This window comes from Nylanderia fulva, unplaced genomic scaffold (assembly GCF_048542155.1).
Source record: "Nylanderia fulva isolate GAGA-0341 unplaced genomic scaffold, ASM4854215v1 Scaffold39, whole genome shotgun sequence".
Lineage (NCBI taxonomy): Eukaryota > Metazoa > Arthropoda > Insecta > Hymenoptera > Formicidae > Nylanderia > Nylanderia fulva.
This window is the reverse complement of record NW_028190466.1, coordinates 28,042-53,858: the sequence shown is the minus strand read 5'-3', so window position 1 is coordinate 53,858 and position 25,817 is coordinate 28,042. Positions and strand designations below refer to the sequence as shown.

At 36.2% G+C, this 25,817-nt stretch overlaps 1 long non-coding RNA gene across 1 annotated transcript in view; it reads right to left on the bottom strand.

The window, feature by feature from the left end:
• Window positions 1-25,817, bottom strand: part of LOC114930047 (uncharacterized) — a 96,755-nt gene that overhangs the window by 53,472 nt on the left and 17,466 nt on the right. The window contains exon 3 of the long non-coding RNA XR_014925422.1: window positions 442-623. This is a non-coding gene — a long non-coding RNA (uncharacterized LOC114930047). The remainder of the gene's footprint in view (window positions 1-441; window positions 624-25,817) is intronic.

The following is a 25,817-nucleotide window of genomic DNA, read 5'->3' as shown; positions in this document are numbered from 1 at the left end:
CAATTATGTTTTATCTATTCATTTGATAAAGACCTAAACCAGAGGTCGAAACGTTATGACTTACATCTAATAAACGAATAATATTTGTTCAGTTTTGGTCGTTTATATTAATAAAAAAACCTCATAATTATATATTTTGCGTATAAAAGTCATATAATTTGTTAATTAGTTGACCGCTATAATGCTTACACATACATATATAGGATCTATAAGGATAATGGAAACGACAAAATAAAATCAGCTGTATAATAAAACATCAATACTTTCTGACTTGTAAAAATTAATAATAGATAATAAATCGATAAACGTGCAAGTATAATTACGGGCTTGAGCGCGTAAATTTTACGCAATATTAGCAAATTTTAATCGCTTATAATTCAAAACTATTGTGGCAATATATATACATATATGTTTTCATATTAGAATTTGATTCTATTTTACCTTTAATATATGTTGTTAAAGTGTTGTATGGAAGTTGCAAGACATCCTGTGTATATATATATATATATATATTATTATATCATTGTAAATGGTTTAACAATTACTTCATTTGCTTCTTGTTGATGTATTTGTCCATCTCCAACAGCTGGCGCTGCCATACATTTTCGACCACAGTATTTTAACTGAAAACGATCATTTATTATATTGTATAATTTATAGAAGAAATCAAATATGGAGATAATTGAGTGACACGTTTTGAAAACATCTCATTTGCAAAATCCCCCCTTCCAAAAAACAGAGTAGAAAAAACCAAGAAGTAGTCAAACAAAAAAGCAAATAAAGATAGAAAGATAAGAAAAAATAATAGCAAATTAAGATAGAAAAGTCAAGATAGAAAGGAATAAAAAGAAGTAAATTAAAATATGTAAGATATATGATTAAGCTATTTGAAATTCCGTTATATATGATAGCAAGGAGAAGAGGGAAGAAAGAAAAGAGAAATTCTCGACATTATTATCAATAAAAAATGTCATCATTTATTAATACTCCAAAGAAAAGTAGAAAGTGCGCAAAGAAGCAATATTTTTATTATTTTCCTTTTTAATTATTTCTTTATCACTTTGAGGCAAAATTGATAAGATAATAATCGATACCTCAATCCCTGCTGATAGTTCCCATTATTTTCTAACGCAGCAGTTGGTTGAGATAAAAATTGGAGTGTATCTAATTGCCGAATTAGTTCACATTTCAGATTCTAGCATATAGTATGGTAGTAAGAATGGTCATTGTGCCATTTACTAGAAGCTCAAACATACTAGCGGAATATATATTTTAATTAGAAGATGTAGACACTTCGTAGCAGCAAAGTGTGGATACTTTCAATTTATTATAGAAACGCTCCTACATAAGTATATCACTCGTAAAGACCTGCTAAAAAAAGAGCCGCTATCAAAAATAAAACATTCAAGGTTTGATCTTTCACACGAAAAAAAATAGAATTGTTGAGTTAGCAAATTTATAATTTGCTACATAAATTTAGTGTTTATAACTAAACAGATTTGTTGGTTCAGCAAAGAAGTTATATCTAAAAGCAATTGTCAGCATGCTCATAAAACAAATTCAGTTTTGTTATCATCTCAGAGTAATGCAAATTATTTACAGTTATATATAAATGGTATATTTATAAATTTTATATATATATAAATATATATATATATATATATATATATTGTGACGTAACAAATTGAAATTGTCCGTCACAAGGGCTGAATGGCCCGATCGGGGGAGGGCACGGGACCTCTGCTCTCCCGAGACAGTGAGAGAGAGAGAGAGAGAGAGAGAGAGAGAGCGTGCGTGCGAAAAGCGCGGGACCGGACGCGATCCCGCTGCTTCGCGTTTTCGTATATTTTTTGTTGTTAGGAGTTTGTTTTGAGAGTTAGGATTATTTCGGCGGCAGACAGGATGTGCGACGAGTCTCAGCCGAGAGAGAAACCCTGGAGGAAAGATAGGAGAGCATGGGAAGCAGGACGACGGGGACCCCCTTCGTCAGGGACACGCTCGGTAAGCCAAGATCAACAATTTCTCCACCGAATATCCGACAACGGAGTAGGTGCCACTGCCTCAAAAATTTGTACCTTCCAGGAGCGAGCAGGGGATGGCCACTCGGGTGCAACAAGCACCCGAGTCCCCGCATACGGAGCGCCGGCAGGAGAGCTGCCGCCCCCGGGACTTCCGGAATCCCGAAGGAGAGCAAGGAGCGGCCCTGCCGTGCGCTGCCGCGACGACCGCCTACGAGGGGCAACCCGCGGATCAGGACTCCGCGGGTAAGGATAATTACGCGCGCGGCCGCAAGGATCACCGAGGCCGCGCGCGCGGCCGACCTGATAGCGCCGCGAGTGGCCTATCTAAGTAATTGGGTCACCGACGTGTCTCCTGAGGGCCCCCGGTTCGGCACTGTCTAGCGAGCGCCCGAGGAGAGCAGAAGTCCCGAACGGAAGCGCAACTCAGAGAGAGAGCGAGAGAGGAGAGGACGCTAAGGAGCGTCATAGGACTGGTGAGACGACGTGGTCATCCTGCTGTCGCCGAATTAAGGTAGTAGGGTGGATGGGTTCCGAATCATTTATCGTTAATAGATTACGCTGGACTTAGTTGCCGGCCGTTTTAAAATTTGCGAGAGATTCGTTTATTGTCGAGTCGCGTTAGTAACGTAACGAGACCCTATTGGGAGAAATTACGACCCATCCACTCTCTCGCGTTTCCGCATATTCTCTCTCCCGCGTGGACAGTCTTCGCGCGTAACATTGTCGCGCGAAAATTACCGCGATTTACGCGTTGCCGATTATTGTTCGAAGCGAAAATCAAAGAGCTCATAAACGCTTTCGGGCTCATTAAAGTATTGATAATGTAAAGTATTAATGTTGTAAAGTATTGAGGTTGTAAAGGCTTAAACGAAAAGGCGTGATTACGTTTGATTTTGTGTGTGGAATTTATGTACGGCGCACGCGGTGCGCCCTTACGCCGGCCCCTTTGTTGTCGCGCATACCGCGCGGATCACGTGCCCGCGGCGTGGAGCAATATACCCGGTGGCGCGTCGCCGATTTAATTAATCCTTTTTTTTGTTATTGGGGACACTACCCCGTTGCCGCGAATTTGTTAAAGATTAGTCATAACTCGGCACGGCGAACCACCGGGCGTGGTGCCCCACCAAACTCTCAATCGTGCGTCTGTGCACGCCGCTTATTTCTTTATATTATATGCTCATGTGTCTTGTGAACCAAATTTAAATATATGTTTTATTAACTTTAATTCCTAGGGTGATTTCTCGCCGCCACGCACCCGAACCCTTACCCGCACAGAGGCTAGCCGAGCGGGAAAGTTGCCGTCGCAATCTCTCTCTCTCCCGTGATTGACGCCCGCGAAAGGGCTAGGACAAGAAGTCCGAGGAAATTAAGACTTAGCGTCCCGCGAATTTATTAATTGAGAGACGGTGCGGCTGCCGCACCTGGCGCCCAACTAAATTGAGATTTTAGTTTTCTCTTTATTATTTTTTTTGTTTGTTGCAAATTTTTTTTTGTGATCGAACGGAGAGATCGCGCCGAAGGTAACCGATATTCCGCAGGAGACTTTTCTCCTTCCGCGACGAATGGATATTCGCTGCGAATTCCGCGCGATACGGTTATAATATATATATATATAAATATATATATATATATATATATATATACATATATATACAGTACCCTCCATAAGTTTGGAAACACCTTACTCTTTACAGTTAAACAATCGTATGGCAGTAATCTGTGTAGATTTTTTGTATCAATAAATCGTAAAATATTCAAATAGCATTTTTATTTATGACAGATCGCTGCCATGTGATTGTTTAACTGTAAAATGTAGTGTTTCTAAATTTGTGAAGGGTACTGTATGCAATAAATAACAAATGTCCATTTATAAGTGTTTTTTATCACGATTAATAATATTTTAAATAATATTCTGATAAAAACATTTCATTAAGTTTATATTCTTGCATGTTATGAATATCTAATTAAAGAATATTTCTTTAGAGAATTTTTTTCTTAAATTATAACGGACCGCTTTCCCGGCGCGGCCGGATCGCTCAATCGGGATTACAAGGTTCGGAAAAGGGATTTAATCCAAGAAACGTGCGACTCGGTGTACGAATTTTAACAAGTGTTTATTTGTGTACTATGTACAAGTGTACAAGTGTACAGGTGTGTGTGTGTGTGTGCGTGTGCGTGCGCGCGCGCGCGTGTGTGTGTGTGCGTAAGTGTGTGAATGTTCATGTGTGAACGTGAAAGTGTATCACATTGAATTGCGCGTGCGACGTGTGTAAGGCAGCGTATGTATGTGTATAAATGTGCGTGCAAATGCGTGTATGTAATTATAAAGGTGTGACGTGAGTATGACGGCAAATGTATATGTATGCGCATAAACGTGAGCAGATGTGCATGCGAACGCAGACGCCAGGATAAAGATATGTCGCGTGTATGACAGTGTATGGATGTGTATAAATGTGCGTACGAATGCGTGTATGTAATTATAAATGTATGACGTGAGTATGACGGCGAGTGTATATGTATGTGCGGGTGCGGATGCGTGGGTGCAAGTATAAGTGCGTGTCCTGGTAAACGTAGCGATGCGTGTGCCGGTATCAGTGTAACAGATCAGTGTTGGAACAAATGCGCCAATTATTGCTTACGTGGCATTGGATGCAACGAGAAATAACAATTTCTATTTTTGCGTCGGCGATCGGAATTCGGTATTTAAAGGGACGGCCTTTTCTTTAACTTCTCACGGCCGTGTTTATTTTCCTTTTCCGGGCGCGGCGCGGTACGGTCCCCGTGTTGTTATTCCCCGCAGATGTTCTCTCTCTCGCGCGCGCGGAAGCGAGAGAAAGCGGTGTCGCTTCCTTTTTTTTGAGAAACCGGTGTTCGGTTTCGGGTATTCGCGTCGTGGGGATCCCGTTTATTTCCGAGGATATTATCAGTTAAAATCGGCCGCGGGAACTCCCGACAGAGGCGGAGAAATTCCAACCTCTGGTGTATGCAGCCAATTGTATTATATAGGTGGATAGAGCGAGGAGCGGATTTGGTGAGAAGACGCTCGAAGCGGCTTCGGAAGTGGGAACGCACCCATACAAGACAGGGTACCCCCGATCTCTTTGTTCTCAACCTTTTCGTTTGCGTTTTTCCGGAGAGGTACTTGTTCTAAGACGGTACGGTGCGGAATGCCTCTTTTCGGTTCTTCGCGAGCTTTTTATTCGGCGTTCTCCGTATGGCTTCGTAATTCTTCGGTCTAATTCCTAATTAACGCGGCGCGTGGGGGAAGCGGTAATTCTAACAGGACTTTCAGCGCGGCGTATATATGTCTCTATATTTTTATATAGGTAGGTATATTCGGGCTTCACGGCGCGAGCTGTATCGTTATAAAATTAAGAGGATTCTTTTGACAGATTTGTGCAGATTTTTTGTATAAATAAATCATAAAATATTTAAGAACACGATCTACACTTCATTCCTCTCAGCCATAGAGCCACACGCGATGTTATTGCGATAATTAAGAAGAAAATTTGGAAACTAAGGAATTTGTATCCTATGGTTGGGATCTCAAAAATTCCCCTTGTTCCTCTCTTAACTTCCCCTGTAAAGAAATAGGCGAGAAAAATATTGGTCCGAAAGTCGGCTGAATCGGGAATCGAACCCGAGACCTTCCGATAGAATACAAATTCCTTAGTTTCCAAATTTTCTTCTTAATTATCGCAATAACATCGCGTGTAGCTCTATGGCTGAGAGGAATGAAGTGTAGATCGTGTTTTTAAAATTAAGGAGCCGACTTAATATTTCTATTATTATTATAAAATATTTAAATGACATTTTTATTTATAACAGATCACTGCCATGCAATTTTTTAACTGTAAAATGTAAGGTGTTTCCAAACTTATGAAGGCTACTGTATATATATATATATATATATATATATGTATATATACAGAGTGTCCCATAATTCGCGAATCACCTTTCATGAGCAGATGAGCGTGTTAAACTAAATAAAAAATTCATGTATCATTTTGCGATATTCGCAATAATTATTGAGTTATTTATTAAAATATCTAAACGAATAAGCAGGTAGAAAGCATTATTTGATCGAGAGGCGGCGTCATGCAGCGAGCGGCGACCAATGTAGTGGCGCCAAAAAGTAAGATGATACTTTTGATACTAAGCGGCATATAACAAATAAGTCATCCGACGTGCACACCGAGTCCGGGCTGCCGCTTTCTACCCGCTCATTTGTTTAGATATTTTAGGTAATAACTCAATAATTATTGCAAATATCGCAAAATGATACAGGACTTTTCTATTTAGTTTAACACGCTCTATCTGCCCATGAAAGGTGATTCGCGAAATTATGGGACACCCTGTATATATATATATATATATATACAGGGTGTCCCATAATTCATTTTTTACAAATTATACTTTTAAATATATATATATATATATTTATTCGCGAATTATGGGACACCCTGTATATATATATATATATATATATATATATACAGGGTGTCCCATAATTCGCGAATAAATATATATATATATATTTAAAAGTATAATTTGTAAAAAATGGATTATTATATTAAAACAATACTATATTTCAATAAAAATATTGTAATAAATATTTTTTATTAATATTATTATTATTATTATTACAAAAAGCTAAAAATATTATGTACAATTTTCATTATCGTACGTGGCTTTCACTTAATAGTAGGTATACTATGAGAGTTCTAATCCGGGTCCTCTGAGAGGGGTGCGCGGCGGGGGGGTTTTCGGGGCGAGGGGGTATGACGTCACGCGAGCGAGGGGTCTTACCAGCAGATAAGAGGCGATTATTGGATCATGTTACCTGATATGTTTATAAACAAAAGATAAACAAAACATATATCTATTACAGCGATATCTATTACAAGATAAGATAAGCGGCATCTTTGTAAGATGTCTATTACATAAACAAGATAAGATAAACAAATATCTAATACAACAATATCTATTACAATCATATATCAATTATCTGCGGCGAACGCGTTGAGACATGTTTTCGCGGGAGATTGCATTTCACCCTCGCGGTACCCCCTTTCCCCCCATAAGCGGCGGTTCTTCATTGTTTATTTTAGGGAGAAATACCAGCGCCGATAACCAGCGGCTGCAGGAATTTATAAACAAAATAAGCGGCGAAAATTTGCGGCTGTTTTATAATCTACATTATCTATTTCTGAGAATTATCCACGGGGAGAAATCAATCGGGGAAGTTAAACAAAACCTGCGAAATCTTATACCGTTCCTTTGGCGAGCGCCAAAAATCAGCGGCCGCTTTATAATCAGATATCAATTACTACGTTATCTAAATTTTTCCTAGAAAAAATTCCTACGAATTATCACCGGGGAGATACGCATACCGAGAAGTTAAATAATCGTTCATACGTTGACGAGCAAAGGGTTGAACGGGATATATAATGAGGACCTTGATGCTGCCGGGTCAAATCAAAGTACGGTGACCACGAGAGCGCATGCTTTCCTCAAGGAAAAACAGCTGTGAGAAAAGTTTAGTGTGTAATCAAAGTTATTTCTGTGTAATACAAGTGAATTTTTTACAAAAAATGGAGAACGCGGAAAATGTTAAGTGCGACCTGTTGGAGCGTTCCCGCCAAATCGCCACCTTGGGCAAATATTTCGGATGGCTGCAAGAGTGTATTGAAGAGCTAGAAGAACGCAGCCGTGTCAAGCGTCCGCGTCTCTCAATTGGACATAGACAATCTCTGGTGGCTAGAATAGCGCGACTCGAGGGTGTAAAGGATCGCTTGCAGAGACGGTATGTCGGTGGATCCGTGCCTGAATACAGTGGCGGCGGCAATAACGCGCAAAGACTTGTTTGGCGCGAGATTAATACGGCGTTCGATAACCGTATACTTACCGGTGCGGTAATTAATGCAGACTATATCAAACCGCGTCAATTTTTGGAAAATGCCAGACATTGTAGTCGAGAACGTGGAAAATGTGCTGCAGAGACACATCAGTGTGAAGGTGAACACTGTTTTCAACGGCGAGTTTGTATTTGGTGATAAATGCGCCAATAAAAGTATCAACACAAGAAACTTTGAACTCTTTCGCACGTCTGACGTACGCGAGTGGTACGAGCACCGCGTTATCGAGCCCACGCTAGCATCGTTAGAAGAGTTCCAGGAACGCGATAGCGGCTGAGCATTGTCGCGGATAATAGATTTGACTGTGAATATCAACATCTAATGCGCGCGGGATGTCATGTCAAATTACCGCAAAATATTGTGACAAAGAGAGCGGTTGTTAATGTGCTATCAGCGGACAATGCGTGTTTCGCATGGTCAGTGGTGGCTGCTCTGTACCCCGCTGAAAGACATGTGGAACGAGAATCCTTCTATCCGCATTACACCACAGTGCTGAATCTCCAACACATTGAGTTTCCAGTGACTGTAAATCAAATTAAAAAATTTGAACTTGCAAACGACATCTCCGTAAACGTGTACATCATTGAGAACGAGAATATCGTCCCGCTACGTCTTTTGGAAAAAAAGAAAGACAGACACGTCAATTTGCTGTACGTGGAGGACGAAAACAGCGTCGGACATTTCGTTTGGATAAAGAATCTGTCTTGCCTTGTGAGCTCGCAATTGAGCAAACACAATGGTCAAAAATATATATGCGATCGATAAGTATTATACTTAAATTATATTAATAATAAAATTTAAAAAAATAAATATTGTAGGCCAACTAAACGAGCAAAATTACAAGATATAAAAATTTATTAATAATTAAATTCTCATTTCATTAGAAAAACAATATACAACGTAAACGTTTTGACTGCATTACAGTCTTCTTCAAAACATAAAACTCAAATATTAAAATACAAAGTTAACGATTTTTTGCTGATGAACAATAGATAAGTAAGACGATTGGTCTGAAATTCCAAGTTTTGCGACATTTAATCATGCTGTAGAGATTTTACGCAAATTAATTAATATCAGAGAAAAATTGAAAAATCTTTTAACTTACACTATCGTTTTAACAAGTTTTTCTTCTCGAAATTTCAAATGGGTGTTGCGAAGTTTAAATAACAAATGTCAAGGTAGAGAGCGTGATGTATATATTTATTACCAATGTTTTTCTAAACTATGATTCAGCTAATTTTTTAAGTATGTCAAAATAACTACTGTCGAGCAATTTAATGTCTTTGTTTAAATTAATTCCATTTTTCTGTTCTTTAATATGGATTATTTTAGATATTAGCCTTTTATGGTAATTCTTTTCATGATCCATAATCTTAGTGTTATTCCAGTCAAATGTATGCTGTTCATTTAGAATGTGTTCCGTGACAACCGAATGCTTAGCAGAATTAAATAAAAATCTAATTTAATATTATTTTTATGTTCTTTAAGTCTCGTTCCTAACTGTCCATTTTGTTATTTAGACTTCGCAACACACATTTGAAATTTCGAGAAGAAGAACTTGTTAAAACGATAATCATGATTAAATGATTAAACTACTAATGATCCCATGGTAAATTTAACGCCTGACGAGTGGGTAAAATTTCACAGCGCGACGCATTGTCATATATGCGAACGTCCATTTGACGAAGACGATACACGCGTCCGCGATCATTGCCATCTCACCGGGTGGTACAGAGGTCCCGCGCATTCAAATTGTAACTTAAATTACAAAGAATCTTTTTGTATTCCTATAGTCTTTCACAATTTATCAAGTTACGACGCGCATTTCATTATCGAGGACATAGCCACAGCGTTTGAAGGGGAAATCGAATTATTTCCAATAACAAAGGAAAAATATATATCAGTCTCAAAAACTGTTAGATTGACGCAAGACAACAATGCAAAAAATTATATTAAATTACGCTTTATCGATTTGTATAAATTTCTTAGTGTTAGTCTTCACAAATTAGCGTTATTTTTGGATAAAGATAAACTAAAAATTTTACATTCGGAATATCAAAATTTATCGATAGATACGTTTAATTTATTGACACGGAAGGGCGTTTTTCCGTATGAATACATAGGCTGCGTGGACAGATTACAAGACACATGTTTACTGCCGCGCGACTCATTTTACAGCTTCCTGACCGGTGACACAGTATCCGAGAGTGATTACGCGCACCGTCTGAAGCCGATTCTCCCTTCAAACGCTAGGCGATTATAGCGATTTATATTTAAAAATTGATGTCTTGTTATTGGCCGATATATTTAAAAATTTTCGCGACAGTTGTATAAAAAGTTATGGACTCGACCCCGCGTATTATTATACTCTCCCCGGATATACATGGGACGCCATGTTAAAACATACAAATATAAAATTTAAATTATTAACAAACATTGATATGGTTATGTTTGTTGAACGAAGTATACGCGGCGGTCTTAGTCAAATGTTCAGGCCGATACGCACAGGCTAATAAAAAATACATGCAATCTTACGACCCATCGAAACCCTCATCTTACCTCATGTATTTTGATGTAAATAATTTGTACGAATGGGCAATGTGTCAGCCATTGCCGTATGCCGATTTTCGGTGGGTCGACGATGTATCGAATTTTGATATATGATTTTTTTTTATATGATTTGCAATTTTAATTTTCCACTGGTACAAGTTTTTACTTTTACTTGGCGCAATTTTTTTTGATATTATTTTTGTAGTGCAATTCTACATAAGTACGATTCTATTATACATGGATTTGTAATGGTTAATTTCTCATAGGATTCTACATGGGTTTGCAATAAATTTTCACTATTGGCGAGCCCATACTAGAAGCTTTTCTTTACCTTTTTTTAAAGATAAGTTCTTAGAGTACATGTATACATTATCGTGTCATGATGTACAGTCAGTCAAGTAAGAGCGTGGTCGGGTAAATTTATGGAAAAACTTATTAAATGGTATTTTTATATTTATATATATATTGTACTGAATATAAACAATGATGCAATTATATTAATAATGTGTCCAGTCACCATCGGCGTCGATAATTGCCTGGCATCTCCGAGGCATGCTTTCGACTAATTTAATTGCATATTCTAGTGGCAACGATCTCCAGATACGACGAATTTCGCTGGAAGTGTATGTACGTTTACTACAAAGCTTATGCTTAATATATGCCCACACATTTTTGATGGGGTTTGCATCGGGCGACTGTGACGGCCAATCCATTGATATTCTCATGCGCCCAAGCGAGTCGATTCGTAACATGTTTTTCAGTCAACAAAGGCTTCTTCATTGTGGGGCGAAATTTCAGGTTATGAGCACGGAGATGAGTTCGGATAGTTTCGTGCAATATATCTAAACCTTTCGACTTTAATTTTGCCTGTCCTTGTCGCAGTGTTAAAGAAGGATTTCGCAAAAACAGATTCACTATTTTTTTTTCGTCTTTTTTGTCCACTTTGCCTATTCAGCCACGTTCTGGTAAATCATCGACATTTTTTGCCACTTTATATCGTTGTATCCACTTCTGTACAAATGTTTTCGACTTTTTCATGTATTTAGCAGCCGCTGATTGTGACATTTTTGGACCTTTCGGATGGGTACACAGGAACACAGCCTCGTAGCGCGACGCGTACTTAGCACTCATGACGCTTATCGTGTTTCTCTTTCAAAGAATCAAAGACAACTGAATATTTTTTGACAATGCATCAAGGGCAAAACTTCCCTTTATAGTCTCACGAAGGATTTAGAGCGAAATCTTTTATTACCTGTCAATAAAATCGACCACGCTCTTACTTGACTGACTGTACAATTAATTTTGATAGCTGGAAACCTTCTCATAGTAATAACGTAGAAAATTATGCATTAAATTATATATAAATTATCTTTTAAAATGTTAATTAAATTTTATGAGAAATATTATAGTAACATTTCAAAAATATAAAAAACAATATTTAGTAATCATTAATTCTTTTATTTACTGCTATACGACACGCAATATGCGTTTATTTATGTAACGGTTCACCTTTCCCGACGCCGCGGATCGGCTCGCCGGTTCCAGGATTCGGGAGGAAGGGGGGGTATAAACAAAATAAGGAGGCGTATAGCCTGTAGCGGTGTCCGGAAAAGATTTACAAATTACCCGGTATAACTTAGAGATACGGTGTACGGAGGCGTATAGCCTATAGCAGGAAGAAACCGGAAACCGGGAAACCCGGCGTAATGACGAGAAACCCGTCACCCGGTGTATAGCAGGAAGAGACCGGAAACCGGGAAACCCGGCGTAACAACGAGAAACCCGTTGCCCGGCGTGTAGCAGGAAGAGACCGGAAACCGGGAAACCCGGCGTAACAACGAGAAACCCGTTGCCCGGCGTGTAGCAGGAAGAGACCGGAAACCGGGAAACCCGGCGTAACAACGAGAAACCCGTTGCCCGGCGTGTAGCAGGAAGAGACCGGAAACCGGGAAACCCGGCGTAACAACGAGAAACCCGTTGCCCGATACTAAAGGTAGGAGGCCAGAAACCGGGAAACCCGGCGTAACAACGAGAAGCCCGTTGCCTGGCTAGGAGGTCCGGAACAGGACTGGTGCCGGCTCATCCGTCGAGCCGGCTTATATACCCTGCCGGCGGTTCCCCCACTCTACATCGAGGCTGTGGTGGGGATAACGCCGGCGTCGTAGTGGGGCGCCTCTGGGGGTTGTAGTGGGGCGCCCCTGGGGTAGGGTGACCCGTGTATCAGTTATGTTTTTGTGCTTAGGGGCGCCTTAGGCGCCATAGCCTCAAGTGGCGGGCGGGTGATCGGCCCGCGAGGCGTTAGTAACGGACACGCCGTTACATTTATCTTGTATATAAATTTCGTCATGAGAATTATACGTATAAAGTTAGCCAAGTGGTTATTATACATATATTAATATTATAATTGCATGGTCTGTTTTTATAGTCGAACTAGTTGCACTAGAGTTTATCTTTTTCAAAAACCAAATTAGGCAAGAATTAATTGACCAACACCGGCAAAGTTAGAATTCTTTTATTCAAAAAAGAAACGACGTTTCGACCATCAATTCGGTCTTCTTCAGGCTACAAAATTTACGTTATACATTTTGGTAATAAAATAAAAACAATTAAAATATCAGTAAATAATCGATACACTAAAGAACTCAAAAATATAATAAAATATACATAAATACCTGTTAAATTAAATTACATGTTAAAATAACAAAGTAATCAAGTAACTGTCATTTGTAACTTAGCAAAAATGACAATCTTGAAAGGTAAAAATAGGAACCACACAGTTCACTTAGACATGTAATTTTACACTGAACAGTAACATCGACAGTCTTTCGTAAATAAGTCAAAATTATAAAATATAAAAAATTGAAAGTCATCTCATAAATTATAATACAAAAACAGTATATAAACAAAACGGCCTTATAAACATTTTTATGGAAGGTTAAAACAGTAAATACATTAAATTTTATAAAGTAAAGATAAAATAAATAAAAATAAATAAAAATAAATATAAAACGAACACATCCAGATTAATATAAGTAAATTTATTTAAAACAAATCAAGGATAACATTGTACATGTCATTTAAGTTATCAGTATCCTTTTGCGAATTAATAGAGTTTATTTGTTTTTTAATGAAAATCATCTCGCTTATCTCTCTCTTTTTTGCATGTGCCTCGTTATGTAAAATGGACACATTAGACCAGTCAAATTCATGTTTAAAAAAAGTTCCGTGTTTACTGATAACCGAATGGCAAGTAACATGTTTTTTAATATCAAAGTTATGCTCTCTGATTCGAGTTTCTAAATGACGTTTGGTTTGCCCAATATAACAAGAATCACAATCAATACAGAAAATCTTATACACGACATTTGTTCTTTTGCTGATAAATAGTTTATCCTTTCCTTTTATAATTATTTTATCTAGTTTATTATTTACACTGAATAAGACTCTTAGCTCTCCCTTTTTTAATGTTCTTTGCACATTTTTACTTAAGCCTTTAACATAAGAAAAACAGACAATGTTAGAAGTAACATGTGAAGTACTTCCTCTCTGTGGATAATTATCCAATGATTTCAAATGTAATTGATGTAATCTCTTGCTAATAATTGAGTTAATTAAACTAGATAGATAACAATTGTTCAAAATAATCTGTTTTACTAAGGCTATATTTTGCGGATGGAATCTCCTATCAGATAATAAAATGGACCTGTCTGTGAGACTAAGAATGGTATTAATTTTGTATTTATACGGATGACTAGAATGAAAATTGATGTATCGCCCCGAAAAGGTGGGTTTTCGGTACCAGTTAGTAATTAGTGTTTTATTTTCCTTTATAATAGTATCAAGAAAGCCAATGCAATCGTTGGCTTTCATTTCATATGTAAACTGCAATCGGGGATGATACCCATTAAATTGTGTTAACATATCGTCTATTTTCTCCCTCGGTACAATCGCAAAAATGTCATCAACATATCTACAATAAACAGACACAGAAAAGGATAAAGCATTTAAACAATGAGTTTCCAAATCATCCATAACAATATCCGATAAAATAGGGGACAAAGGGGAGCCCATAGACTTTCCAAAAATCTGCTCGTAATATTCATTGTTAAATGTGAAACTTGTGGAATCAATGATCAACTCCAATGCAAATATAAATTGTTCATAAGAGAAAGTCGTGTTTGGAGCGATATCTCTCCATCTCACTTTAATCGCTGACATTACAAGATCTTTAGGGACATTGGTATACAAAGATTTAACATCGAGCGAAATTATGCACTCACTCTCTTTGATGCCCACATCCTTAATGCCCCTAACGAACGACCAGCTATCCTTGACGTGTGAGATAGGTTTAATGATAGATCGAGTGAGGATGTCGCATAGAAAAACTGCAACATTATACGTGGGACTCCCAATCAAAGACACAATAAAACGTAATAGGCAATCAATCTTATGCACCTTTGGTAAACCATAAACTCTAGGTAGATTCCCATTACTGCAAACCAAACGTTTACAAGTTATATCATCAACTAAATTGTTATCCTTCTAAGAACGTACCATGGAATTGACCTTGTTAGTCAATTTTTTAATAGGATTATTGTTAAGTTTTTTATACGTTTTACTGTCCTCAAGTGATAATGTCATATTCTTAATATAATCTACTTTATTTAAAACTACTGTGATTTGACCTTTATCTGCTTTAATGACAAATAAGTCTTTATTTTCTCTCAGAAATCTATCACAATTTTAAAATTGAAAACGAATTGTATCATCGATATAATTAGCATGTTTTTTATTAGAGAGCAAGAATTTTTTGATCGAGTTGATAAACTTACTTCTTATAGATTCTCTAGAATCCTCGGGAATCTTGTAACTATTGATTTCAAAATTTTTAATGTGTTCTATGATTACAGAATTTATCTTTTTTACCTTTCAATTTTTTAAAGATTGATTGTAACATACAGTATTATAAAAAAAATGAAAAAAATGTTCACCTATTAAATTATTGACAAAAAAAAACTACAGAAAATTGTAGTATCGGGACTCCTCCATAACGCATAAGTAGGTGATGCGGAGAAGGTTGGGCAGAGGGCCTGGGTAACTTAATGGTTAGAGCAGTCGGCAAGCGGAAGGTTCCGGGTTTGAGTCCCGGTCCAGTCACCCAAAGGCCCGATTCTTTTTCGCGGATCCTACAATTGGTGTCAGAAGTGGGATGGAGTCGGATTCGTCTACACTAGGCAAAAACAATGTTAGAGACGGTGTGCGGGGCGGGGTGGGAAAGAGGCCCAAAAACCCGGTGGCACTAGCGCGTGGCGACATTCGAGGACAAATGTCAATTCAGGACGGCCGAGTGTAGTATCGGGACTCCTCCATAACGCATAAGTGGGTGATGCGGAGAAAGTTGAGCAAAGGGCCTGGGTAGCTTAATGATTAGAGCAGTTGTCGGATCCCACAAAATTATTAAGATTTAATAATTACATAAAGCTCAACTAAAAAGTGAAATTTTCGTCCGATCACTAAAGTTAAGTAATGGTTGAGCATGATCAAGTATTTAGATGGGTGACCGCTTGGGAGCATTATTATTTTATTGTATAATTATATATAATAATATATATTTATATATAATCATAAATCCACAATCTCCACTTGATTCCTCTCGACCAATAGAGCCAAACGCGATGTTATTGCGACAATTATGAAAGAAAGAACATTTGAAACAAGGGGAATTTTTGAGATCTCAACCATAGGATTCAAATTCCTTTTTCAAATGTTCTTTCTTTCATAATTGTCGCAATAACATCGCGTTTGGCTCTATTGGTCGAGAGGAATCAAGTGGAGATTGTGGCTTTAAAAATTAAAAGAGCTGACTCAATAAGTATTCGCATTATTGTTCGTCGCGTCTGGACCTAATTACGACGCTTTGGGTGGATAGGGGGGTATAAACATTGAGAAGAATATTTATTCGTAAGTGTCTGAATAGCTCAGTTGGAAGAGCAGTCGCCCGGCAAGCGGAAGGTCTCGGGTTCGAGTCCCGATTTAGCCGACTTTCGGACCAATATTTTTCTCGCCTATTTCTTTACAGGGGATGTTAAGAGAAGGAACAGGGAGAATTTTTGAGATCCCAACCATAGGATTCAAATTCCTTTTTCAAATGTTCTTTCTTTCATAATTGTCGCAATAACATCGCGTTTGGCTCTATTGGTCGAGAGGAATCAAGTGGAGATTGTGGCTTTAAAAATTAAAAGAGCTGACTCAATAAGTATTCGCATTATAATCATAAATATTATTATATATAATCATATATATAATAATATATATTTATATATAATCATCAGGAGACGCGATAGTGTCTCCGGCCATGTTCAAACCCTAAAAGACCTTAAAAGACACTACAAGTCTCCTTATCCTGCACCATCAAAGTCCATTTTTTGGGGGTGTAGAACTACTAAAATATAAAAAATTTTGAATTGCACGTAATATAACCTGAAAGGCGGCATCGCCACGAGTAATTTGAGCCAAGAAAAAATAAAATCGGTCAAGCCGTTCTGGAGATACAAGCGGTCAAAAAGTGACGTTTTTCATGAAAAATGAAGTAACGTCGTCTTCTTCTTCTACTTCTTCTTCTTCTTCTTCTTCTCTGTCCGCGTATATATCTCTTCTCATCTTTCACTCACACCTCTCTCAACTTCCACCCACTCATTTCCCTCCCACATCCCACCCCCCACCCCCCCCCCCCACACCCACCCTACACCCACCCCCACTCCCACCCCCACTCCCACCCCTCTTTCGTCTTTTTCACCCTATTTCGTCCTCTCTCACCCTCTTTCACCCTCTTTCGCCCTCTCTTACCCTCTTCGTCCTCTTTCACTCTCTTTCATTCTCTCTCATCCTCTTGTAACCCTCTTTCATTCCCTCTCACCCCTTCGTCCTCTTTCACCCTCTTTCGTCCTCTTTCACCCTCCTTGCGTTCGTCCTACTTCACATCACCTCTTTGTCCTCTTTCGTCCTCTATTCACCCTCTTTCATTCCCTCTCACCCGCTTGTCGTCCTCTTTCACCCTCTTTCATTCCATCCTCATCACCCTCTTGCGTCCTCTTTTCACCCTCTTTGTCCTCTTTCACCCTCTTTCATTCTCTCATCACCCTCTTTCGTCCCTCCCTCCTCACCCTCTTTCATTCTCTCTCATCCTCTTTTCACCCTCTTTCGTCCTCTTTCACCCCCTCTTTCGTCCTCTCTCACCCTCTTTCATTCTTTCTCACCCTCTTTTACCCTCTTTCGTCCTCTTTCACCTTCTTTCACTCTCTTTCGTCCTCTCTCACCCCCTCTTTCATTCTTTCTCACCCTCTTTCGCCCTCTCTCATCTTCTTTCGACCTCTTTCACACTCTTTCGTCCTCTCTCACCCTCTTTCGTCCTCTTTCACCTTTTTTCGTTCTCTCTCACCCTCTTTCGACCTCTTTCGTCCTCTCTCACCCTCTCTCACCTCTTTCACCCTCATACGTCCTTTCTCACCCTTTTTCGTTCTCTTTCACCCTCTTTCGCCTATCTCGTCTTCTCTTACCCTCATTCGTCCTCTCTCACCCTATCTCCAAAAAATCATAATAATGAAAAGGTCAAGCCATGTTCAAAAGAAGGTCCTCAAAAATTTAAACCTAGTCTGTTCAATGAAAAATAATTACTCGTAATTCCAGAGTTCCAATTTGTTAATATTGAATAATGTATTTGTTTCAAGTAAGGGCAGTAGAGTCAAATACATACCTACGTATATGCAGTTTTTGCTGTTAATTGTACTTAAACGAAAAAAATAATTAAATGATTTAAATATAGCACATTTTAAATCAAGAAACTTATATAATCGAACTCTGTTTAGGCAAAGGTAGAACATTTCATTTGCCTCTGCCTTTACAAGAAACATTGGATAAGGTATGTCCTCCGGAAGATCCTATAAATTTGAATCACGAGTTGCACATTCTCGTTCGAGGTATACCCAAGAAATCTAAAGTGGTTTGGGAAAATTTGGTAGATATTAATAAAATGTATAAGGCTTTACAATGGTTGAAAGAAAATAATCCTCATTATTCAAAAATTCGTCTTCCAGCGTCATCTGATGATCTATTAAAGAATAAGTTGCAGGAAACAGAATATCGGATTGTCGATGAAGAAAGCGACAATGACGAAATAAATGAGGTGGTTGAGGAATTACCAGCATTGAATTTGTACAATGTACAGCAAAACAAAAATAATAATGATCAAACCGTTTTAAAACGTACGGCTTTTCTCACACAAATCACTGAACATTCGGATATTAACGATCAGTATACAATATACCCAATACACGCGAAAAGAATCGATAACGAATCTGCATTGAAGCTTTATCAAATGGTGAAAATTGAAGATTTTCCAATGGATAATCGTTATAAATATCTGGATGTCATGTGTTTCCCTGATTTATATCCTGATGGTGTCAATGGACAACGAGAAGATAGAAACTTTGCATTGCCGGAATATTTATTTATTAGAACACGATTGATATCGAAACATAGTAGATTCAGGTTGAATCTGCAGTATCTGTTCTTCCTTCTCAATGATGCTAACTACCGACAGTTGAAAAGTGGTATCTATTATACGATGATGGTTACTAACCCACGAGAGAGATACACTGCTGGTAGATACTTGAACGAATTGAAAGGTTACCAATTAGAATCGAATTTAATGTATATTTTCGCAAAATTGAGAAATACGGATCAATTTTGGCGACAACCGTCCAATAATGTAAAATGCATGACCTTGCATTACGGTCCAGCGACGTGGTTTTTGACTTTGTGTCCTAGTGAATGGAAATGGTCCGATTTGGGTGAATATTTACGAGATATAAATCCCGATAAAGAGAAGTTAAGCAAACTAATCGCATACGATCCTGTAAGTACTTCTAGATTCATGTGTATAAAATTCAACACTATTAGGGAATCCCTTGTACGGTACGGATAATGATACCATGGTCAAATGGATCGATGTTAATGAGGTGAGAAATAGAAAAGTTAAAACATTTAATGAAATTTAAGCTCTCGATGAATATTCTACGAATATTTACTGTTCGTCACTCATCGATGATTACTATCCAAATAGACCTCAGGAATTAGAATCATTGAATTTGTACGATTTTGCCAGATTCTGGGAAATTACGAAACAGATGTCAAATAATGACGAAGTCAAGTGTTACAAACTGGCATCGGGTTTATTTTTAAAAAAACGAAAAAAGGGTTATTTAATTAACGATTATCGATTTAATATAAAAACTGAGCCCGAAAAATACTTTTACTCGCTGCTTCTTCTGTTCAAACCATGGAGAGATTTGAGTGAACTTAAAGGTACATTCGAGACTTACACGGATGCCTTTAAGAATTCAGAGTCTGTTTTAACGAAGGCAATGAAATATCACGAAAGGCTCGAAGAAATACAGAAAGTTTTTGAGAACGTTGCTGAATTAATCGAGAAGCGCGAAAATGATCTGAAAACAGCAGACAGAGACAAATCCGATGACGATGAACTGGATTGTAATCCGATAGAAGCTGACGACGCGATGAAAGATCTGGAAGATTTTGGTAAGATTGACGACCCGATTGATTTATCGCAAATGATGTCGCAATTGAACGAAGACCAGAAAAGAGTCTTTGATGGAGTATGCCAAGTTTTACAAGATAAGAATCAGATTCTGCGACTGTACGTAAGTGGCGAGGGTGGTACAGGGAAAAGTTTTCTAATTGAAACGATTAAACATTGGATCAGAATAAATTTGGAAAAAACGACTGCCATATCTGCTCCCACGGGTATCGCAGCATTCAATATCGATGGCTTGACAATCCATAGAATGTTTCAACTACCGGTTAGTCATGAATCTACACCAAAATATACGCAATTGTCAGACATGGTCTTGAAAACTTTGAGATACAAATTAAAGAATGTCGAATTATTTATAATCGAAGGAATTACATGTAACAATGCAATGATGGATTTAGGAACGACTGTATTCAGTGATGGTCAAGCCTATGTAGGTTTGTCACGAGTAAGTAAATTGGAAGGCCTACATTTGATAAATTTCAATCCAGCATCAGTTAAAGCAAACTCGAGAGCCATTGTAGAATATAATCGACTGAGATTTATATTCAAATCTGAACTGCCACAAATCAATCCGTCCGAGAAAAAGGCTGTGAAAATGTACGATCGTCGATGGGATATCTCTAATATCATTGATGATATGCAGAATTATGATTGTGAGGAACCAGAAAGTATAGTTACGTGGAAAATATATGGCCTTTGCAATAACGATGCTGTTTCGTGTTACGCTAATGTAATATTACAATGTGCGTTTCATTGCGTACGTATTAGGCAACAAATACTGAAAAATAAAGCATCGAATGTAATGATTGATGCTATCTGCGCGTATGGTGAACGTAAATATTGCAACATTCAAGCGGTTAGAAGATCTGTCGGAAAACGCTTCGAAGAACGAACACAACAAGATGTTTCGGAATTTTTTACGGCTCTAATATCGACGTATTCCGACATCAATGATGTATTAAAACTCGAATTAAAGCACGTAACATGTTGCTCGAATATCATATGTAATTACAATGTAACTAAGCTGGAAAGCAGTAGTTTGTTAATATTACCTATACATTCGACATTAAAAAGGAAAAAAGGTGTCACTCTACAAAGTTTGATTAATGTAGAATTTTCTAAATGGGAAACAATAAACGACAATTGTAACAAATGTAAGGGCACCGTGTTGAAAAAGAAAACCGTAATCGAATCAACTTTATCCGTCGTAGTAATACAGTTCAATTTATATACTTTTGTAAACGGTGCTTCTAAAAAAATTATCAACAATCGGATTACCGCCGTGCTGACGAGTAATATCACGATTAATGAAAAAAAGTACAAGGTAATAAGCGCTATATTTCACGAAGGTGAAGAAATGAATCGTGGTCACTACACGTGTATGTTGAGAGCTGACACAAAATCGGAATGGTATTACTCTAATGATATGGAAGTGTTCAAGAAAAAATGGCCCAAAGGAGCACAAGGGGCATACATATTGTTCTTAGAACAGATTAAATAATGGCGCTGTATAAAGGCTGCCGTAAACGCTACATTAAAACATCAACTGTTCTAGCGCTGTATAAAAGTTGCCGTAAGCGCCAAAATAAAATATCGGCTGCTCTGGCGCTTTATAAAAGCTGCTGTAAGCGCTGCATTAAAACGAGTGCAATAAGTTTCTAATTTGACCTAGGCTTCATGACATTTCAAAAAGTATCATCCAGAAAAAAATTATCAGACAGAAATATGTATGTCGTGTTAAAATCGGAGAGACGAAGAAAAATATATGGTTGCGTTCTCACGAGAATGGGCGATGGAGGGGCCCATTCTTTATTTTCAATATTTATACAAGAATATAAATTCATTCTGTTGCAATTGAAATAAATGTGCAATGTATCGTTAAAAGTTATTACAATTATACAAACATTTACATATATGATTAAATAAAATATATATGTATACTATAATATAATTATATATTTTATATATGTACATATATACCATATATTTCAATTATTTTGAACTGTATTGCATAAATTGTTACTTATACAAAGTTATGTGATAAGAATCGAAAATACATATATTTGTGATACTTGAATTACTAGAAAGCTGCTCTATATATCTGTACTTTAAAAAGTAAGTGATATCCTAAAAAAATCATAAAAATGAAAAGGTCAGGCCATGTTCAAAAGAAGGTACTCAAAAATTTAAACGATCTAATAATAAATTATCACGAAAAGTAACTGATATGTTATTCAAGGTGCCAGTTCAAAGTGAACGTACGTAAAGTGTATATTATCTAAATTTAGTAATAATATATTACCATGAAAAGTAACTGTGATATTTTATTCAAGGTGCAAGTTCACATTGAATATACATACATATAAGTAAAACTGATTACAATTTGATTCTAGAAAATAAGTGCGATATGTTATTCTTAGCGCACAAAATATAATAGTCGTTTATAGAGATTTGATTTGAAATTCATACTAGCCCGTACAATGAAAAATAATTGCTCGTAATTCCAGAGTACCAATTTGTTAATGACTCAGAAAAATAACATGGCGGCCTGCTCTCAAAAAACTTTTGATGGGTAGAATAAATAATTGAAATAAGAGTTGTGAAAATTATATAAATTAAAAACCTCCAATCTTTCTTTAGTAAAATTACGAATTTTTGTATCAACTTCCGATTTGTTTTATACCGTATTTTCAGGGAGTAAGTTATTGATCAGAAAACTTTGCCTTGTTGCTCGAAACGGGTGTATATTAAGTAAAATTTATAAATGTACAGTTCTCAGGTCAACTACAATAAAGCTATACGCTTAAAAAATTTACTGATTATTTGTCGTAATATACAATAAAAAATTACATATTAATTATTCAAGATACAAGTGAGAAATAAATATCATTAAAATATATAATACAAAAAAAATTTATCAATTTGACTCTGAAAAGTAAGTGACATGGTTCTCAAAGTGCAAGGTTTCATTTGACTTACAATTTTCTTCAGAAACACAGAAGAAAAAGATATTTGTATATAGTTTTGTATATTCACTTCGTTGTGTGTGTAGAGCTTTTAAAAATACGTTGAATCCTTATTCTAATCTAATCTTCTTCTAATGTAATACTTTTCGTATTTCAAATGTTGTAGTATTCTGTAAGAACTTCGACATTATTTCTAAATGGACATCGAGAAACATCATAGTTTTTTGAGAGCAGGCCGCCATGTTATTTTTCTGAGTCATTAACAAATTGGTACTCTGGAATTACGAGCAATTATTTTTCATTGTACGGGCTAGTATAAATTTCAAATCAAATCTCTATAAACGACTATTATATTTTGTGCACTAAGAATAACATATCGCACTTATTTTTTAGAATCAAATTGTAATCAGTTTTACTTATATGTATGTATATTCAATGTGAACTTGCACCTTGAATAAAATATCACAGTTACTTTTCATGGTAATATATTATTACTAAATTTAGATAATATACACTTTACGTACGTTCACTTTGAACTGGCACCTTGAATAACATATCAGTTACTTTTCGTGATAATTTATTATTAGATCGTTTAAATTTTTGAGTACCTTCTTTTGAACATGGCCTGACCTTTTCATTTTTATGATTTTTTTAGGATATATATTTATATATGGGCATATTTCATATATATTTATATATAAAGTCTTATACATATTTATATTATATATAATGATATATGGATTTTCTTTCCCGGGTTGCCATTAGAAAAGTTGGTTTTTTTTGCAACTGATGGTGTACCTAATGATCGGTATTACTAAAGGAGTTGTTGCAAGATTAAAAGAAACATATAAACAATATGGTAATAATAATTTTCATTGTATTATTTATCAGCAAGTATAGTGTGTTCCAAAGTTTTAAATATCGGACATATTTTAAAAATAGTCACCAAAATTGTAAATTTTATTCAAGAACGTGGACTTAACCATTGTTAATATTCGTTCATTTTTAGAAGATATAGGATGTGAATACACCGATCTATTATATTATATGGAAGTTCAATGGCTATTGAGTCATAAAGTGTTAAACCGATTAATCTTTAAATTGCTGGATGAAATTATAATTTTCTTGGAAACAAAAATTATGAATGTGCTGAATTAAATGATAGACAATGGATATAAGACTTGGCTTTCTCAGTTGATATTACAAATCATCTTATTGTTAGTCAGCTTAATCTTAAGCTTCAAGGTAAAAATCATGTTACAACGCTATTTGATAATTCACAATATAAGCGTATGAAGAATTGCCAAATAGAATTAAAATAAAATAAAATAGAAAACTTATCTCGACCAAATTGGCAAAGTTTTATTAATTCGCTTCACCACGTTTCGACTATAATTAAGTTCTTATCAAGTGCTTTGCAAACGTAGTTAAAATCTTACGAAGTATGCGAGTGAGTACATTGTACCAAACTGCTATTCAATAATATTAACGCTTTCATACAAAAATTATTACTTTGGCGAAAAACAAAAGAAAAAGAAAACTTGTCTGACTTTGAAAGCTGTCAATATCTATTACAAAAATCACTTGAATTAACATTTGCAGAATATGCTCATCAAAATTAATTAATGAAAGGCTCGTATAAACTAACACAATTAAAAAAATCAAATATAGTAGGCCAACTAAACGAGCAAATAAATAAGGTGTAAAAATTTATTAATAGTTAGATAATTAAAATAACATTTCGTTACAGAAACGATATAAATTGTAAACGTTTCGACTGCACTACAGTCTTTATCAATACATAAAAGTTAAATATTAAAATACAAAGTTAAATGTTAAAAATACAAAGTTAGTTAAATATTAAAATATAAAATTAAAACAATTCTTCGCTGTTGACCAATAGATATGCAAGGCGGTTGGTCTGGATGAGATTATATTTTAATATTTAACTAACTTTGTATTTTTAACATTTAACTTTGTATTTTAATATTTAACTTTTATGTATTGATAAAGACTGTAGTGCAGTCGAAACGTTTACAATTTATATCGTTTCTGTAACGAAATGTTATTTTAATTATCTAACTATTAATAAATTTTTACACCTTATTTATTTGCTCGTTTAGTTGGCCTACTATATTTGATTTTTTTAATTGTGTTAATTTATACGAGCCTTTCATTAATTAATTTTAATAAACGCTGGCCTTATAATGCGTGGGACTAATTACCCGTTCAAATACCATCGGTTTAATTCTAGTTTTATTTATAACTGTTTTGGTCTAAAAACGTTAAAACATTTTAAATCTTGGCTAAATTTTAATTATGCAATAATTAGAGCAATGTCGAAGTTGAAATTTTTAAGGGAATGTAAGAGATATTGTCTGTTTCCCAACCATTTGCGTAATTTCTGTAACAATAAATTCGTTTTCTACCACTACAAATCAAAAAATAGGATACGTGGTTTGTTGCATAACATCAGAACTGAAATTCTTAACATAGAGATTTTTGATTTATATAGAACATTAAACTCACTTAATAAAAAACGGTCAAGGCAATTCCAAATTCTCCAAAATCTTTTACCATCTTATATTTGGCAGGAAATTTTAAATCACCATTGCAATTCCTTTTCTTTGTTTAACCAAAAATTATATCTCATACATAAGAAAAAATTCCTATGGCTGCGTAAATCGCATGAAACAGAATACATTAAAAATATTGATTCTATCGAATTGAAAACAACGGTTTCATCGAC